General features: G+C 41.5%; 1 long non-coding RNA gene across 2 annotated transcripts in view; it reads right to left on the reverse strand.

Moving 5' to 3' along the window:
• The window catches only part of LOC129145289 (uncharacterized), a 210,266-nt gene extending 195,261 nt beyond the window's left edge, over positions 1-15,005 (reverse strand). For both annotated transcript variants that reach the window (XR_008550598.1, XR_008550599.1), the window contains exons 1-2: positions 14,798-15,005; positions 13,986-14,028 (exon numbers count right to left, since the gene is read on the reverse strand). This is a non-coding gene — a long non-coding RNA (uncharacterized LOC129145289). The remainder of the gene's footprint in view (positions 1-13,985; positions 14,029-14,797) is intronic.
• Positions 15,006-15,180: the final 175 nt, after the last annotated feature.

Below are 15,180 nucleotides of genomic sequence, written 5' to 3' on the forward strand. Positions count from 1 at the left end.
CAGTATTTAGCTCCTTTTGATTTATTTTTTTTTTTTTTTTTTTACAATCCTACTCGATCAGTTTTATTTTATTTTTTTTTTTTTTTAAATATTAAATTTTATTTTTATATTCCCCATACAATTGCAAATGCCCCATTCTGACCCCAATCCTTCCCCTCCCGCCCCCCCCCCCCCAAAAAGTGTCTCTGGTTCATAGTTTTTTTGTTGATTTTGATTTTCACTTTTCTTATATTCATTTTCCTGGTCCCTTATTTAAGTTTTCTCAGATTCCTGCTATGAGTGAGACCATCCGGTATTTTTCTTTTTCTTTTTGGCTTATTTGCTGAGCATGATCCTTCCAGTTGCCATCCATGTTGGTGCAAATTGCATGTGTTTATCTTTTTTGGAATTCTGAGTAATATTCCATGGTATATATGTACCACATCTTCTTGATCCAGTCATCTATTTTTGGGGGCATTTGGGTTTTTCCAAAGCTTAGCTATTGTAAACAGTGCTGCTGTAAACATAGGTGGGTGCTCTTTGGAATTGATGTTTCTGTGTCCTTTGGGTAAATACCTAGGAGTGGAATTGCTGGATCATATGGAAGCTCTATGTTTAGTAGGTCCAGAAATCTCCACACAAGCTCTCCATAGTGGTTGGACCAGTTTGCACTCTCCCACCAACAGTGCACAAGAGTTCCTTTTTCTCCACATCCTCGCCAACATTTGTTGTTGCTAGTTTTTTTAATATGTGCCATTCTCACTGGTGTGAGATGGTATCTCATGGTAGTTTTGATTTGCATTTCCCTGATTGCAAGTGATGTTGAACATTTTTTCATATGTCTGTTGGCCATTTGCATTTCCTCTCAGAGAAGTTTCTTTTTAGCTCTTCTGCCCATTTTTTGACTGGATTATTTTCTTTGTTGTTGCGAGTCTCATCAGCTCTTTGCAGATTTTTGTGATCAGTCCTTTATCATTAGTGTTGGGTGCAAAAATGTTCTCCCAGTTTGGTGGGGTTTCTCTTTGTTTTGTTATTGTCTCTTTTGCTGTGCAGAAGCTTTTTAATTTGATGTAGTCCCAGCTGTTTATCTTTCTCTTCACTATCACTGCTTTGGGTGATGTGTCTGTAAAGATGTCTTTGATGTGCAAATCCCGTAGTGTTTCGCCTATATTTCCTTCTATGTATTTTATGGTTTCAGGTCTTATGTCTAGTTCTTTAATCCATTTTGAGTTGATTTTGTGTATGGTGTGAGGTAGTGGTCAAGCTTCATTCTTTTGCATGTAGCGACCCAGTTTTCCCAGCACCATTTATTGAACAAACTTTCTTTGCTCCAATGCATAGTCTTTGCTCCTTTGTCAAAGATTAGTTGACCATAAATCTGTGGGTTTATTTCTGGATTTTCTATTCGATTCCATTGGTCTGTATGTCTGTTCTTGTTCCAATACCATGCAGTTTTGATGATTATGGCTTTGTAGTATAGTTTGAAGTCTGGGAGTGTGATGCCTCCATTTCCTTCTTTTTTTTTCAGTAGAGCTTTGGCTATTCGGGGTTTTGTGATTCCATATGAATTTCATCAATAATTGTTCTATTTCTTTGAAGAATGCCATTGAGATTTTGATTGGAATAGCATTGAATCTGTATATTGCTTTTGGTAGGATGGCCATTTTAATATGTTTATTCTTCCAATCCATGAGCAGGGGATGTCTTTTTCCATTCTTTGTGTCTTCTTCTATTTCTTTTAACAGTGTTTTATAGTTTTCTTTGTATAGGTCCTTTACCTCTTTTGTTAGATTTATTCCCAAATATTTGATTTTTTTTGTTTCGATAATAAAAGGGGTGGTTTTTTTGATTTCTTCTTCTTCAGATTTATTGTTTGTGTATAGGAAGGCTACTGACTTTTGCGTGTTGATTTTGTATCCTGCCACTTTACTGAATTGATTGATGAGTTGAATTAGTTTTTCTGTGGAGATTTTGGGTTCTCTATGTATAATTATCATATCATCTGCAAATAGTGATAGTTTGACTTCTTCTTTTCCTATTTGATTCCTTGGATGTCTTTCTCTTGTCTTATTGCTCTGGCTAGGACTTCCAGTATTATATTGAAAAGCAGTGGTGAGAGTGGACATCCTTGTCTTGTTCCAGATCTTAATGGAATTGCTTTCAGCTTTTCACCATTGAGAATGATACTGGCTGTTGGCTTGTCATAGATGGCCTTTATGATGTTGAGGTATGTTCCTTGTATCCCAAGAATTTCAAGGGCTTTTATCATGAATGGGTGTTGCACTTTGTCGAAAGCTTTCTCAGCATCTATTGATATTATCATATGGTTTTTATATTTCTTTTTGTTGATGTGTTGGATAACGTTGATTGATTTTCGGATGTTAAACCATCCTTGTGCCCCTGGAATGAATCCAACTTGGTCGGGTGAATTATCTTATGGATACATTCTTGGATTCTGATAGCTAAAATTTTATTGAGGATTTTTGCATCAGTGTTCATTAGGGAGATTGGCCTATAGTTTTCCCTTTTTTGTGTTGTCCTTATTCGGTTTTGGTATTAGTGTAATATTGGCTTCATAGAACGTGTTTGGTATTGTCCCTTCCTTCTCAATTTTTTGGAAAGAGTTTGTGAAGGATAGGCACTAATTCGTCTCTGAATGTTTGGTAGAATTCATTTGTAAATCCATCAGGTCCTGGCTTTTTTTTTGGGGAGGTTTTTAATTACCATTTCAATTTCGCTCCTTGTAATTGGTCTGTGTTAGGTGTTCTATTTCTTCTTATCTAGCTTTGGGTGATTGTAGAGTTGTAGGAATTTGTCCATCTCCTCTAGATTGTTGAACTTGTTTCCATATAACTGTTCATAGTAGTTACTGATTATTCTTTTGATTTCTGCTGTGTCCGTTGTGATTTCTCCTCTTTCATTTATGATTCTGTGTATTTGTGCTTTTCTCCCTTTTTTCCTTTGTGAGCCTGGCTAGGGGTTTGTCTATTTTATTTATTTTTTCAAAGAACCAGCTCTTGGTTTCATTGATCTTTTGGATTGTTTTTTAGTTTCAATTTCATTTATTTCTGCTTTGGTTTTTATTATTTCTTTTCTTCTACTGGTTCTGGGTTTTTTGTTGTTCTTTTTCTAGATCTTTGAGCTTCGAGATTAGGTTGTTTCTTTGAGTTCTTTCTTGTTTTTTTGATGTGAGCTTCTATTGCTATATATTTTCCTCTTATTACTGCTTTTGCTGCATCCCATACATTTAGGATATTGGTGTCCTCCTTGTCATTCAATTCAAAGAATTTTTTTAATTTCTTCTTTGATCTCCTCGTTAGTCCAGTGGTCTTCCAGTAGTGTGGCTTTTAATCTCCATGAGGTAGGATAGTTCCTTGCCTTCTTTTTATGATTTATTTCTAGTTTGATGCCTTCGTGGTCAGAAAAGATGGTTGGTATGATTTCAATCTTGGTGTATCTGTTGATGTTTGTCTTGTGCCCCAGTATGTGATCGATCCTGGAGAATGATCCATGTGCGCTTGAGAAAATGTGTACTCCGTTTTTTTGGGTTTAGTGTTCTATAGATGTCTGTTAAGCCCAATGCTCTAGGTCCTTATTTAGAGCTTTAGTTTCTTTACTTATTTTTTGTCTTGTTGATCTATCCATTGTTGATAGTGGTGTGTTGAAGTCTCCCACTACATATGTGTTTTCTCTGATGTCTGTTTTCAGAGAGGACAACAGTTGTCTGATATATTTTGGTGCTCTTTCGTTTGGTGAGTATATGTTAATGAGTGTTATTTCTTCTTGAAGTATTGTCCCCTTAATCATAATGTAGTGACCATTGGGGTCTCTTTTTATTTTTTTGAGTTTGAAGTCTGTTTTATCTGATATAAGTATAGCTGTTCCTGCTTTCTTTTTTGGCCCATTTGCTTGCAGGATTGTTTTCCATCCTTTGACTTTGAGCCTATTTTTATCTTTTGTAGCTAAATGTGTTTCCTGGAGACAGCAAAAGGTTGGGTTTTGTTTCTTAATCCAGGCTGCAACTCTGTGTCTTTTTATTGAGAGTTTAGTCCATTTACATTTAGAGTTAATATTGATATGTTAGCATCTGTATTTGCCATTATGTTTGTCTTTCCTTTGATTTTATTTATTTATTCTTTTAATAACTTTTTTTTTTTTTGGTCTTCTTTCGTTGTTATTCGTCCCTCTGAGGTTCTGGCTTTAGGATTCCTTGTAGTATTTTTTGGAGTGGGGGTTTAGTCGCAATGAAATTCCGGAGTTTCTCTTTGTCTGGGAAGGTCCATATTCTTTCTTCATGGAGGAAAGAGAGCTTTGCGGGATAGAGTATTCTTGGTTGGCATCTGTTTTCTTGGAGTCTGTTGACTATGTCCCTCCACTCTCTCCTTGCCCGTAGTGTTTCTTCAGAGAAGTCTGATGTCAGCCTGATTGGTTTTCCTTTGAATGTTATCTGTTTCTTCCCTCTTGTCAGCTTCATTATTTTTTCCTTGTCCTGGATTCTTGGAGCTTTACTATTATGTGTCTTGCTGTGTTTTTCCTTTCGTCGTGGAAGTTTGGTGTTCTTCTTGCTTCTTGTATATCAATTTTCAGCTCCTTCTTCTCATTTGGGAAGTTCTCTTCAATTATATCCATGAATATTTTCTCTGTTCCTACATCTCTCTCCTCTCCTGGAATTCCTATAACTCTTATATTTCCTTTCCTCATGGAGTCAGATAGTTCCCGAAGTCTTTCTTCATTCTTTTTCCTTCGTACTTCTCTTTCCTTTTCTGTTTTGGTTCTTTTTATTTCTGTGTCTTCAAGATTACTTATTCGTTCTTCCATTTCATCTATTCTGCTTTCATTGCTTTTCCCAGAGTTCTTTAGTTCCTCCATTAATTCTTTGATCTCCTGCATTTCTCTTACTTCCCTCTTTAGGGACTCAATTTCCTTCTTCTGATCTATCACTTTTTTAATCATGGCAATTTTAAATTCTCTTTCTGGAAGGCTCAGAAGTTCTTCCAAGTTGCTGTCGTTGCAATCTGGGGAGTGGTTTTCTTTTTGTGGTGTGCTTCTTTCCTGAGGAGTTTTTAGGTTGCGTGTGGTTCTTCTACTCCCTACTGTCTGTTTTCTAATTTGTCGTATGCGTTGGGACACTGTGTTGCTCGGACTGACTGACATCTTGGGTGAACTTCTCCGCTCCCCTCTGGCTCTTCCAGGAGCCATCTCTGTCTTCTGGGGGAGCTTTCTGCTGGTTTTAGGCAGTTTTTACTGAAGAAATGTCCCTGTTCTCAAATGGCGAAGCGGGATGCAGTCCCTGCGCCTCCGGTTTCAGGCACACTCTTCTGCGCACCCGGTCTGCCCCGGACGTGGGTGCCTGCTCCCTCTGTGGGCTCAGACTGCTGGTCGGAAGGGGCCTGGCGTGGAATAACTTCCCGGCTGGCCACTGGGTCCTCCAGAAACCTTCTGCCCTTTTCAAGCGGACTTAAGAAATGTCCTGTTTTATAGGGTGTTAGTGACTTTTTTTTTCCTGGTCGCTAGGTGGCGCCAGAGATCTCTCCTATTGTCCTTGGGGGGCTGTTTTTCGCCTCCCCCCACCCCGTGGGACAGAGAACAGAGCGGGAATGGTAGGGTACACCTCAACAGCTTTGGGGTGCTGTGTCTGCCTTGTGCCCCACCGTCGTGGAGAAACCACGCCCCGAATTTTCGTGCCCCGGGTCTCCGTTCAAAGCCCTCAGTTCCAGGACGCGGGCTGTAGCCCAGTTCAGTGGCGCGGGAATGGCGCCTTTTGCACCCGGCTCCAGTGCCTGGGCGCCTGGTTCCTGCTTACTCAGGGAGGGACCTTCACCTCAGTGAGGACCTCCGTGCGTCTCCCCGCAAGCCTAGTCGTCTCCCCGCAAGCCTAGGTCGCAGGCGCGGGGACCTGGGCAGCCTGCGATCCCGGTCTGCACTTGCTTTTCAAGCGCGCGAGCGCGCCGCGTTTCCGCGCAGGCTTACTGGCAGCCCGGGCTGTGTGCGCGTCTCCCGGGGTCTTTGTTCTTCTCTAATGGCGCCCGGAGCCGTTCGCTCACCGCCGCGGGGATCCTGCAGGGTTCGCCTCAGCTCCCGTTCACGGGGTGTGGTGGCTGCAATAGTTCCTTTCCACTCACAGTCCCGCTTGCTGCGTCGTTTGTTCTTGTGGGTCGTTTTGGTTTGTTGTTTCCTCCTCTCTGCCGGTCGGAGAGTGCCGCCTCTGTGGGCGGGGGAGGGGAGCAGGGTTCTGCGCTTCCCTCCCTTCTAGTCCTCTTTTATGGCCAGTTTCTTCTTCGGGCAGTTCGCTGGCGTCACCCGTTTATCTTCCGTGTCCCAGTTCTCACTGGGACCTGCCGCTTTTCCTCCCTATTAACTTTTTTTAATGGGAGATCTTACTCGCAGCGTCTCCTCACCGCCATCTCCTTTTGATTTATTTTGCTTAGCATAATCTTCCTTCTTTTCTATCCATGTTGCCACAAATGGCAAGAATAACTGAGCAGTATTCTATCATGTATATAATCACATCTTCCTGATCTGCTCACGTGTATTTGGGCAATTAGGTGGTTCCCATAGCTTGGTTATTGTCTTCTATCTTTCCTTCTATTTGGTCTTGAATGTCTAGGTCTTCCCCTCCTTCAGCTTTTCCCCATCACCCATCTTAGCCTCCCAAACCCCCGCCCCCAGCCCTGCCGTGCTTAACTACTGCAAGGCTCACCCAGTTTCCCAGCTCTTCCGTTCTCTGCTATTCCATCTCAGAGAAGAGGAGTCACACTGTCCTCCAGTGACCAGTGACTCCCTCTCACAGTGTGTAAAATCTTGGTACATGTGGTATACTCATTATTCTTATGTTAGACTTGTACTGTCACTTTAGATTTTTGCTATCATACTTCAGTCTAGAATCTGCAGGAGGAAACTGCCAGCCACATAATCCACTTCTATTCAGTATTTATCTAACTCTAGTTATACCCATTTTTAGCTAGACACTATGTGATTTAGTACTGAATCATGTGCAAGACCAGATGGAGGTGACTTTTTCTGAGGAAGACAAAGTGTTAGGCTTTTTTGTCTTAGTTACAAAAAAATGCCAGCTTGAGCAATTACCTGGCTGGTATCCTAATTGTCTTAATGTGTGAATCAGAGGGGCCAGATGGCCCACCTGACCAATTATGTGGATATTGATTAAGATGGGGAGGGAAAAAAAATCCAGAGAGGAATAGTCAGTCACTCAAGTCTGCCATTTATGTCACAAGTACGTTAGTTGCTCAGTTAAGGTTTGCAGATGAGGCTCCTGGGGGCACCAAATGGCAGGAATATGTCTCCTAGCTGGTTTTGTCTTGTAGCCTTCATAGTGTAGTGAGTGAAAATGTTTTCAGAATATAAATTACATATGTTAAGAAATCAGAGGCAGCACAGAGTATTATGTATGAAAAAATAAAAGCAATTAAAAAAATGATCATCTTTGAAGTTTAAAATGAAAAGGGAGGGCCTCCCTGGTGGCACAAGGGGTTAACACACAACCTATGAAGCTATAGGCAGCCACAGAGCATAAGTTCGATCCCCTGCCAGGGAGCTACCCACATGGCGCAGCAGACTTCTCCTGACTCACCCGCTGCTCCCCTCAGCTGTGTATTTCAGTCATTCTGCCTGTTCTGTTCCCCACTCTGTCTTTGGTGAATCCTCTCACCCCACACCTCTGGCCTGTACCCCAGTTCTGCATACACAAATAAATCTTAAAATGAAAAGGGGGCCTCCCCGGTGGCGCAGCGATTGAGCGCTGGGTTGCGAAGCTGCCCGCAGCCTCTGCAGCGCCAGTTCGATCCCCAGCTGCTCCTCGGCCACCGGAGGAGGGTCCCACATGGCGTGCAGACCTCTCCTGCCATCCGCTGTTCCCCTCAGCAGTGCACTTTGGTCCTTCTGCCTGCTCTGCTCCCCGCTCTGGTGAATTCTCTTACACTCCCGCACTTCTGACTGTACCTAGTGCTTGTATAAATAAATAAATAAATCTTTAAAAAAAAATGAAAAGGGATAAAAATCTTGCTTGATGAAACTATAATCTCTTGTGTCTGTCTTGAGAAAAAGCTTCCAGTTGCCAGTCATTCCTCACTTATCTTAACAACACAACCAGAATTCTACTTTGAGTCATACTGCCATTTTCTATTTTCAAAGACTTCAGACTTCTCTCTAGTGACAACCACACAAACCTCTCTTCTTTGGAGGAATTCAAAGAATTTCCAGATATTTGTTCATTATTTCACTTAAAAATATAGTTTAAAAAGAACAAGGGTATAGGAACAGTGATTGTAAAAAAGAGCACACAAACAGAATTGTTTGTTCAGCTCTCATAAGATTTTCAAAGTGAGAAGCTTCACATGAAAATGCAGATTTCTCCATGGCTACCATGAGCTGGACTAGGGTGGTAACCCCCCTCAGACTGCCACAGTTCCTAAGGATGTGTGCCGGCCTGTCTCACTCACTCACACACGACCTGCCCGGCCCCATATCAGAACTCTGACCCAAGCAACCACCTCTGACACTGTGGAGAAACTCAGGGTACAGTCACCCAGATGAAAACACAGTTTAACTCTGAGAGCACTCAGTGTAGTTTGCCTATTAATGGGAGATGATTTGAAGTGGGAAAATAGTTGTTTAGGCAATTGGTATGGTTTCTTAAAACATATCACTGTGGAGTGGAAGCAAAGAAAGGAACATCAGGGGAGATGGAAAAAAAGATGAAGGACTAGGGAGGGGTGATTTTCAGGAAAGTTCTGTCCCCACGTGGTAGCAGAGGACAGAATGAAATTTACCAGCCTACTCTTCACATGATGTTGTCTACCACAAATAATAAATACTCAGGTACGGGGCACTGTGTTACTCAAGGAAGGCCATATTTGCAGAGGCTGAATGTAGCATGTATGACCACCCTCTTAACTCTACAGTTTCCTTGGACCAAGCCATTCCAGCTTTGGACCTGAATCATGATGGAACTGCTTTTACAAAGTGGCTCACCCTCCTGCTTACCAGTCAACAGGGAGGTGCTATAGGACATGGCCACAGTGAGGGAATCATTGTCAAATTATCAGTGGGGCTTTCAATCTGGATAATTCTCTCTGGATTCAATATGCCAAATAAGTGTGCTTTCTTTGAGGACCTGTGTATTGTTTAAATATTACAACATTATAAACATCATACCACAGCTGATTTCTCTCTTTATACTAGCGTATAAAAGTCCAATATCAAATCTGTGCACTGCCTCTAGCTAGCAAGTATATGAGACACACTGGAACCCAAGAAGTTTGGGTAATTCACTGCTTGTCCATTGGTTTTTCTTAATTTTCCTTTTTGTTTTTCCCAACTACTAATTTTATGTGCTCCTTCAAAATATCTTTAGATGAATATAGAATGAATAACCCAAATGGTTATTCCAGAAGGTAAGGAGTATCTTCAGTTAACTTAGCCCAGGTAAAAGGAAATGACACAATGACACCCTAAGCTTATGGAGGCAGGAAGACTATTAGGGCACAGAGGTCCTAATAGTCAGCTCAGGATGTGACTACTACCCCAATTAAAGTGGGTGCTAAGGACTATGGGCAAGGGGTTGGGGCTAGACAAACTCATGGGCACAAACTGACTGCAACATATCATTGAATATTTTAGCCCCACGATGTATTCCCATTGATTTTTATATTCCATGTGATTCTACCATTCATTTTCTTTTCATGTTCTCAATAAAAGTTCCTGGTTTCATGAAAATTGATGGCTTGTTTGATAAGGCAGAGATTGTGCCTTCTAATAATTGGTTTCTCTCACCACCATAGCTACCTAGCTGGTGTCTGAGATACACTGGGTGATGTGTAAGGATTCATTCTCCCAACCCCACATCAGGACCCTACCAGTCTTCCTCCACAAAGATCTTAGTCTTCATCAGTCTCAGCATCTGGTGTAATCCATGCAGGATCTTAGATTTTATTAAATGAAGGTAATTCCAATTTGCTTTCTATGCTGCACTTTCTCTAATACTTCTTGCTTCTGGGAGGCCCCAAGATTCATATCCAAGTTCTGTTGGGACTTTTCCTTCTAGTGAATCTTTCACGTAAAAAACAACCAATCTCATTTCTCTAGATTATTTCTGACTATTAACATGTTGTTGGAAAAGAAGAGTAAGGATTTTAAGAGTGTTTCTGTGTTTACATAAAGAAAAGGGAATAATAAAGGTATAAAAATTTTGAGTATGATATGAACAAAACATTCTTGAATGTCATAAAAGGGAGGGTAGGGCAAAGAGAACCTTGAATCCATTCCATTGTTCTCTGCACTAAATAACAATTGATGGTATTGAATGAGGACAACTTATTTTGCCTTGGAAATTGATGAGGGTTGTTTGGTGCAAAAGTGTGTGGGATTGGGCCTCCCTGGTGGCACAAGGGGTTAAGCACCGCACTATGAGGCAATCTGCACCCTCTGCAGCATGAGTTAGATCCCCAGCCGGCCAGGGAGCGGCCCACATGGTACAGCAGACCTCTCCTGTCTCGCCTGCTGCTCCTCTCAGCAGTGTATTTCAGTCAGTCTGCCTGTTCTATTCCCTGCTCTGTCTCTGGTGAGTACTCTCACCACCCACACCTCTGGACTATACTCCATCTCTTGTATGTATAAATAAATAAATCTCTAAAAAAAAAAAAAAAAAGAAGTGTGTGGGGCAATTAAGGGAGAAGGCACTATGAAACTTACATGGAAGGTAAGCTTGACCTTTGTAATTCATGGAACTTCTGATCTGGTTAGAGATAACAGCCTGCATTTATAATCCAATTAGAGAATTCAACTACGTGATAATTATTAAATTATGTAATAACCGAAGTGCAATACATCCACAGTTTTCAATTCAACCTATCCCCAGAAGACTTTCTTGGGGAGCATTTAGTTTTGCGTTAGGGATGCCTTCTTAATGCTCACCTATGTGGTGATTGGCGTTTCATGGATTTCTTGATTTTTGCAATCATAAGCATGTTTTATTATGAGATCTTCTTTTCATGCCTTTCGGTATTTTCTGAAATTATGTGTCTCTTATCTTCTAAGGAGTTTTAAAGTCACATATCTCTTAGGTTTCTTCAGCTTTGGTGTTGAATGGCTATATCCATTAGACATAGGGTCTAGTCTGGGTAATACTAGGTAATAAGCATTAATTTTTATAGTTGCAGCAATTTATAAAATTCAGATGAATTTCAACATGGCGATTCAAGTGATTCAGGAACACTTAAAATTCTAGTTTCTTTTAGGTAAATACTTAATCCTTTAGGATGGACCCTGTTACTTTATCTCCCCAGGACTAAGGAAAGAGATGGAAAAGGGACTGGTGTGAATCTTGTCTTCTGTCTTTGCTGGCCTCTGCTGAGGCTGAGCTGGTCTGCATGGTCTCTGGAATCTGCCTCTATTCCCACTGTGTCCACTGATGAAGCATGCCCCGCATGGCTGGTTTTTGCTCAAATCCTTGACTCTGCATTTCCTTTGCTAACAACGCAAGGCCCAACTGGGCCCCTTCCCCCTCATCTGCTTTTATTTGAAACCATTTTTATGAGTAGTAAATACTTGCCAATGATGAAATATCATAACATTTAAAATAATCAATTAAATGCTTATATTATCATGGACTAAAATCCCTAAATATTAGAAAAGAAGTTAAAATAGAGTTTTTAGTTTATGATAGCAAACTTATCTTTCTTTCATAACATTCAGACTGCTATGACAAATGCAGTATAAATGTTGACACTTTATTCCCAACATGGACTGTTGAAACTAATCTCACTTGTTAAGTATTGCCATGTCAGGTTTATACATAGAAAAAAATTAATGACTAATTGATATACATATATGTATTATATATGTATATGTATATGCATATGTAAGTACACCACATATATAATTTTTGAAAACTGAAAGTTATTTTTACAAATTAGAAACAGTTGGTATTTCAATCTCTCCAGCCATATTTCATCTCAGAGTAGTGATTATGGTCATGGGTGCTGAAGTCTAACTTCTGAGGCTAAAATCATTCATTAGTTGAGTGATTTTGAGCCATGTGTGAACTTTTTTGTGCAGCAGTAACCCCATGAGATGGGAGTAATAACTTCTCCCATGTCCATGGACTGGTTTTGGGGATAAGTGGACTATACTGGTACAAATTAAGTGTGAGTTTTTATTATTATTACTAGTATATCCAAGGTCCCATGCTTGGGGCTTTGAGATAAAAATAAAAAGACACAATCTCAACCCTTATATAGTTTGCTATCTAACTGGAAAGCAAAACTACAGTCTCACAGAAAGTTACATATTAATACCTGAGAAGAAAACTGACAGTTCAGTTCAGCAGCACAGACCACCCTCTTAAATACAGAAGCCATGGGGGTTCGGTGACCAGAAGTAGATGATGACCTTTATATAAGATGTGATCACACATTGTTTCCCTTCACCTGATACTTATCTCTTTGCCATGATGAAAAAAGGCTCAAGGCAGATTGTATAATAAACACTATTTGCAGTGGCCCAGGCTAGTTAATCCTGCAGAGGCTTAGCCATGGGTGAACATTAAATGACGCACATGCTGATGCTGGATTAAGGCTCTTGACAACTGTGAGTGCTCTGAGAAGTGGGCCAACCTGCTTCTCAGTGGGGTGTAAAAAGAGATGGAAACTGCTTCAGGTGATTTAAAATTTTCTGAGATTTACAGAGAGTTCCAGACTGTGGTTACCCAGCATAAAGGGTAGTTCTGTGAAAAAAAAAAAAAAAAAAAATAGCACAAGACTGCATGTTCAGTTGCCAAATGAATATTACAGTTAATGGTTCCGCTATCAGATCAAGGATGATCATGAAAGGCCTTGAGAAGCAGAGATTATGAAATGACCTTCATTTTCCCTTTCGAGTCAAATATTAATTCCCCGAACTTAATTTTTTAATTTATCACTGTAGATTTTCACCCACAGACTATCCCTGAACACTAGGGATTTTGGGGGCTAAATGATTAATTTAGTAGGTTTGTTTCCATCTATTGATTTGAGTATATAAACTTCATCTAACATTGCTTTCTCTAAGGAAGAAACAGTTATTCTGAATTGCAGGCAATCAATTTATAAATGCACTTTTAAACACTCTGCTTTGATTCATTCTTTCACCCAACAGTTATTTGAGTGCTCCTTGTGTATCAGCCACTGTTGCAGGAGCTTGTGAACAAAACAAAGATCTCTGCCCTTATAGATCTGACCCAGACAGTTACAGAACACAATTAAATTATTGGTATAGTGTGCTGGAAGGTTGCAAGTGCAATGAATCAAGAAAAAGTATAGCAGGTTAAGAGGGACGGGGATATGTGGCACTTTTCTTTTTATTACTTATTATTTAAATTGAGGTCACACTGGTTTATATTATTGTTTGTATTTTGGAAGTACAGGATCCTTCCCTTTTGGTGATGTTACCATAGTGCTCCCACCATCAAAGTAGGTGGCACTTTCAAAAAGGATGGTCACTGTGGTCACACTGAAGCAAAGGGTGAAGGGAGCTAGCCAAGATGACTGATCACATCTGAGGGAAAAACATTATGGCAGAAGAAGAGCCAGTGCAAAGACACGAAGGAAAGAATGCCAGTACACAGTTGGAAGTAGGTGGGAGAGAGAAGATGAGTTCAGAGAAGTAAGTTGGGTAACGGTGGGGAGGAAACTACATCCCAGATCATGGAGTCTTGCAGGCTATCATTGAGCCCTTGAGAAAGCAGTCACATTAAGCCAATGCCTGGCTTAAAAAGACACCTATATTAACTCCTTTTTCCTGTCTCCTATACTTGAACATTCATTCATGTGAATACAAATCACCTGGGCGCTTGTTAAAATTCAAATTCTGATTTACTAGGTCTGGGGTGGGCCCTAAATTTTGCACTGTTTGGCAAGCTTTTATATGATGCCAGACTGTTGGTCCATAACCACACACACTGAATAAAGACAATAAAGAGGTATTGAGCTCCCAGGAGCTTCTGGGCTTACCTCTCCATTAGCTGATCACAAGAGCCTTCTTGTTCCCTTCGAGCTAAAAGGACAAGAGCAAAAGTTTTTTTGTTCATACCTTTACATTGGTCCTAGCTTCCCCACTGGCCTATTTCATGACTCTCATCTGGCTAGTAACATTATGATCCAAGGCAACTCTGGAAACACCAAATTGGGTGTTAGGCTGTTTCTATGCAGGGTCTAAGAAGTTTCTAGAGCCTCCTCACTGCTATATGGAACCTCTGCTTCTGATCCCCAACGTGAGAAACTCTGCTCTTCTCCTTCAATGATAATTAAACCCTGTGATCACATTCGTGTCTTACCTTGGTTACAGAAACTCCGAATAGTGGCCTTCACTCATAGTCTTACCCCTAGTGACAGCCCAGCTCTGAGGCAGCCAGAGAACTAGGGTGATACTTCCAAGCAGAAAAGGTGCTATTCTGATGCCTGTTTAAAGGCAAGGCTGGCTTCCTGAAGAGTTAGCCTAGTACCTCTCAGCTGAGCCGGCCTGGCAGAACTAGCCACTGGACAGGCGGCGATTACCAGTTAGGCTACTGTTGGAATTGTGCGTCCATCACCTGTGTGATCTTAGAACTGTTTCCTGGCATCTCTGAGTCAGTTTCCTCATCTGTCAGATGAGAATTGAACAGCAGCTCCCGTCTACATGGAGATAACATCTAGTAACATCTAGAGCACTTAGTAAAGTGCCGGGTACACGATAAGTCACAAAATACCAGGTGCGAGTATTTTTCTAACTACGTCTGCATCCCTCCACGTACAAATCGCTGCGTCCCTGGCATGATGGCACCCACCTTTCCATTCCCTCAAGTTATGGTACCAGGACAAACCCCTCTGCAAAAACTTTCAAAGACTTGAGAGAGAGAGAGAGAGAGAGAGGACCACAGCAGTTCCATCAAGTGATGTCAAGAGGAAACTGAAGGAACCTCAGGTGCTCAGAGAGCGTGATGGGGGCGGGGCGGGGAGGCCGACGAGAGGGCCGGCCGCGCACTGACGTGTTCTACGCGCCCGCGAGGGCACCGCTGAGGGCAATGGACGGACATTAGGGGAAGCGGATTCCCGCGCGAGAGCGTGAGGGCGTCAGAGCGAAATGGAGGCCGGGGGGTCGCGCGGGAGCGGGGGAGGGGGGGGGGGGTTCTCCTGGTGCGCAGCTGCGGCGGCGGAGCCAATCACTGGG

This window comes from Talpa occidentalis, unplaced genomic scaffold (assembly GCF_014898055.3).
Source record: "Talpa occidentalis isolate TD23 unplaced genomic scaffold, MPIMG_talOcc4v2.1, whole genome shotgun sequence".
Classification (NCBI taxonomy): domain Eukaryota; kingdom Metazoa; phylum Chordata; class Mammalia; order Eulipotyphla; family Talpidae; genus Talpa; species Talpa occidentalis.